Raw genomic sequence first — 5,191 nt, 5'->3', positions numbered from 1 at the left:
GCGGCAGCGAGGAGATGGGGACGAGGGAGGAGGGGTGCGGTGGTGGGATCTGAGCTAGCTAGGGTTTGGGCAGCGGGTCAGGGTATGTCTTTTTCTTTTCTTTTTTCTATAGATAGATGGATGGACGGATGTGGGATGAAGAGATGGATGGATGGATGGATGGGCGCCATGTCATCGATCCGTGGGAAGGGTTCTGATTGGTTCGGAAAATCAGTGATTTAAAATAGTTTCCAAGTACTAAAAATTGAGGTATTTTATGAAGAAGCTATCAAAAACATTTTGCAAAAGAGCACCACACATTTTTTCACTAGATTTAGAAAACATTTTATGGATGAGGAGGAATTTGTATGCATTTTTTATCTTTCTAGCTATTTTTAATCATTTTCGAGTGCCCAAAATGAGGGTTTTTTCTGAAGAACCTACCAAATAATTGTTGCAAAATTGGACCAATTCATTTTTCTAAAATACTAGGACATATTTAATGCACAACTGACCACATGGTTGGGTGTAAAAAGTTTTGATCCATCTCTGGTGAAAAAGACAAATTTCCACTGTTTAGGCTGGAAGCGGGTCAAATTTGAACTGCAGCTCCCTCATAGTTTCCTCTTTATTTTTAAAGAAAATATTTTCTAGGTACATAAGTATCTATTTAATCAGAGAAACACAAAAAAAATTATAAGATTCAACCACTAGCTAGGAACGGTCATTCCCGCTGTTTTGACCGCATTTTGAAACGGGCATAAAAAATTCAAAAAAAATCAAAAAGTTGGAAAACCTTCACATTGTGTCATTATATATGGCCAAGTTTCTAGGAAAAATAATAAACTCTTAATACGGAAATTATTTTAAAAAAGTGTTCTCAGAAATGAGCTATCATGCGTGAAGATTCATGGCTTTCAAGCCAAATGATCAATCTTATGGCCACATTCATGGCATAGTTTGTTCAAATTATCTCATATTTGTGCACAAGGGTGCATCTTGGAATTCCAAACAATGTTTATTTGGGGAGTTTTCACTTTCATTGCACAAAAGAGCCATTTTCCATTTGTCGAGTGCCCAAATGAGGTTTTTTTGTGAAGAACCTACCAAATAATTATTGAAAAATTGGACCAAATCATTTTTCTAAAATACTAGGCCATATTTAATGCACAATTTACCAAATGGTTGGGTGTAAAAAGTTTTGATCCACCTTTGGTGAAAAAGACAAATTTCCAACGATTTAGTTGGAAGCGGGTCAAATTTGAACTACAGCTACCTCATAGTTTGCTCTTTATTTTTTCCAAAAATCATTTCTAGGTACATAAGTATCTATTTAATCAGAGAAACATCAAAAGTTTTCCAAGATTCAACCACTAGCTAGGAACAGTCAAGCACGCCGTTTTGACCGCATTTTGAAACGGGCATAATTTTTTTAAAACAAATCAAAAAGATGGAAAACCTTCGCATTGTGTCATTATATATGAGCAAGTTTATAGGAAAAATAATAAACTTGTAATACGGAAATTATTTTAAAAAAGTGTTCTCAGAAATGAGCTATCATGCGTGAAGATTCATGGCTTTCAAGCCAAATGATCAATCTTATGGCTACATTCATGGCATAGTTTGTTCAAATGATCTCATATTATGCAAAAGGGTGCATATTGGAATTCTAAACAATGTTGCCTAAGGGAGTTTTCATTATCTTTGTGCGGAAATTCATTTTCCATTTTCCGAGTGCCCGAAATGAGTTTTTTTTGTGAAGGACCTACCAAATATTTGTTGCAAAATTGGACCTAATAAATTTTATAAAATACTAGGCCATATTTAATGCACAATTGACAAAATGGTTGGGTGTACAAAGTTTTGATCCACCTCTGGTGAAAAAGACAAATTCCCGCCGATTTAGTTGGAAGCGGGTCAAATTTGAACTACAGCTGCCTCATAGTTTGCTATTTATTTTTTCCAAAAATCATTTCTAGTTACATAAGTACCTATTTAATCATAAATACATGGTTTGGTGGCGATACGTCGAGGTTTGGACGGTGGCTGAGGGCCCCAACTCTAGAGTGCGTAAACTCGCATGCCCGCCGCGTGGTCACCGCGTGACCGTGGCGTTGCCATGTGTTCTGGGCTGCCTAGGCATGTCTAGTGGGTTGGGCACTCCCTAGGTAGGTGCTAGGAAGAAAATCACAACATAAGATTCTCACGAGGAGACCGATCGATGCTCAAATATGAATAAGCAGCCAAGTGTTTGATTAGCGGTACGGGAAATGCACATGGCTAATGGGTGTGAGTTTTGGCTAAGGATGATCAATTACTAAGAAGACCATCTTCACAAATTTTTAGCTCAAAAGGAGGAGCCTAGGTAGTACTTGCTTTGCAAAGTACCACACTGGACATAAATACGAATGTTGAAGCCGGGCTCAAAATAATGAATGGATTGAGCTGGCATTTGGTGGAGGATGGTTATTTGGGTAGAGGAAAGTACTATAGAAAATGGATACCATTTGGACATGCCAAAGTGGTACTTCCTTCACAAAGTGTTTTTCTGAACAGAATAGGAAAATGCATATTTTTGAATTATTTTTGAACTACGCAAGGAAGGTTTTTTTTACATATTTGACGAAGATATGATCCAAAGAATTTATGAGATTTTTTTTGGGAATTTTGGGAATGACAGAAATATAGGTTGCTTCACAACCTAGGGCAAAAACAACCACATGGACATGACACATAGGCAAAACTGATGAGGTGGCGCCTAGTCATAGCAATAAGTACTAATGCATCCACGTTCACAACCTCATGACCATTTATATTGGTCGTAATCAGGTAGAAATAAGGTCATGGACCACTCTTGTCTGCTTTATGACCATTTCGTGTAAGGCAATTCAGGGTTTGAGCCCTTCCAAGCGAAATGGCCGTGGATTTACGACCAATTCAGCTAGGGTCACTAAGAGAAGGTCACTAGTTGACATATTTCTTGTAGTGAAGGGAAACCGAATATGCACACGACAGTAACACTCACTCGAAGTTGTAAGGAAAGAGTATTAAGTCTTTGTTTTGATTTTTGATCAACGACTGTAGCAAGTTGGCCTCGGCCTCTTCGGCGTTCTTTGTAATCATAAATTCATCTATGATATTTGTGTTTATGAACCCAATATCATACATTTCTTGTTTTTTGCACTCGACGATCTTCAATCTGCATAATATAGTGAGGATAATTAATTATAAATACATGCAATAAAAGAGCTGAGCTATATATAGAGACTTAATGACAGAAATAGTACTTACAGATAGTAGCAAAAGACCGTTAATTTATCGAGGGCCTTTTGATTGAAGAACTCGAAGAACTCCTCAAATGGAACAGGCAACAGATCAGTTCCAACGAGGTCGTGCTCTTCTTTAATTATCATATACAAAGTGTTCGTCCCCCCAAACTCTCTTTAGGTTTTCATGTACCAATTATGGAATCTTTGCATCATCGTTGTTAGAGATTTTTCATCTTTGACGAGAGGCTTCCCATACTCGTATCTGTGTTCGTCCACCTCCAAGAAATCAAAATCTACATCGTCAGGCAGGTAATCTCTAAGATTGCTATAACAGGGCACCGTCCCCGGAGCATTAGTGACGAAGTTGCTAGACACATTGAGCGGGGGGCATGATTGCTTTCCTTGTTCACCGAGCTGGGCAATTTTTTTTCCTGCTGCTCGTTCTTTTAACCTTTGATCACTGACAGTACTTCCCGACCGCTCCGCTTCGAGATATGCCTTTTCAGTAATGCGCTCATAGTTGGTTTTCGGCGGAGACTTTGGTGGTTTCCTCAAGGCATTGATAGTGCGCTTTGCTTTCACCAGATAAATTAACGGTCTGTTTGCTTTCAGAGGTGGATGTCTGTTTGCTTCCAACCCTTCAAAGAAGTCCTTCACTTCGGTCCGCACGATCTTCGCGTTTTCCTCCTCGGTCCTCTCATACGGTAACTTCTCTAGAGGCTTGATAGGTGGACCGTATCTGTATTGCCTCCCGCCTCTGGCTGTACTGCTAGACGCCGGCGCAGACGGAGCGGCTGCGGCTGTCTTCTTTCGTGCTTGCTTACGAGGCGGATCTCTTCGGCCCTTGCTGGCGAGGCGGAGAAGGAGGAGGCTGCTGGCTGCTCGGGCATGCCGGCGCAGGCGGAGAAGGAGGCGGAGTGCCGCCACGCGCCGGAGAAGGAGGTTGAGTGCCCTGATCGTCACTCGCCGGAGGAGGAGGCGAAGTGCCCTGACTCGCCGGAGGAGGAGGAGAAGGCGGAGGCGTCCAGTTCAGAAGGGTGATGAACTCCTTTCGCCATAGGCATGGAGTCTTCAGAGCAGAACCCAGCCGAGCTTCCCCTTCACCGGTAGGGTGGTCAAGCTGGAGGTCCTCAAATCGCTTCGTTATTTCGTCCACCATCACCCTAGCATATCCTTATGGAATCGGACGGCAGTGAAAAGTTGCACTGGGTTCAGAAGGTCGAACAGAGCCGACAGCCGCCTTGACTTTTAAGTTCTGCCATTGCGTCATAAGGTGGCAATTTTGAGACTCCGTGATAGCATCCACGGGGTAGCTAGCAGGAGTCGTCAAGACATGCTCCGGCTGAAGCAGCTCGGTGGAAGCCACGCTGCTTCTCCGCTGAGATGGTGGGGTAGCTTTGGGGGAAGCTTCGGCAGTTCGTTTGCTGTGATTTGCTTGTCGTTCCTCTATCACTTGTATCCTTGCGTGCAGCGCCTGCAGTTTGGTCTGCTGCACTTTCTTCCTCCTCTCCTGGCATTTGTAAACGCCTGCATCCGAAAACCCAGCCTGCCATGGAATGGAGCCTGGCGTGCCTCGTGTCCGTCCAGGGTGCTCAGGATTCCTGAGGGCCATTGTGAGCTCGTCGTTCTCTCTGTATGGAACGAACGGCCCTTCCTGCATTGCATCGATATAGTGTTGAAGCCTCTTGACTGGTATTTTCATTTGCTCGTCCGTCCAAACACACTTCCCTGATACAGGGTCCAAGGTTCCGCCAGCCCCGAAGAACCAAGTCCGGCAATGGTCTGGCCAGTTCATTGTCTCTAGTTCGATCCCTTTATCAAGCAGACCATTCTCAGCCTTGGCCCACTTAGGCAGGGCTTTGAGGTAGCCACCTAACCCCGTGCGATGGTGAAGCTTCTTCTTCCCAACAATTTGCTTGTTTGTCACCGACATCTTCTTACTC

This window comes from Triticum dicoccoides, chromosome 7B (genome assembly GCF_002162155.2).
Source record: "Triticum dicoccoides isolate Atlit2015 ecotype Zavitan chromosome 7B, WEW_v2.0, whole genome shotgun sequence".
Classification (NCBI taxonomy): Eukaryota; Viridiplantae; Streptophyta; class Magnoliopsida; order Poales; family Poaceae; genus Triticum; species Triticum dicoccoides.
Note: the sequence above shows the minus strand (reverse complement) of the source record.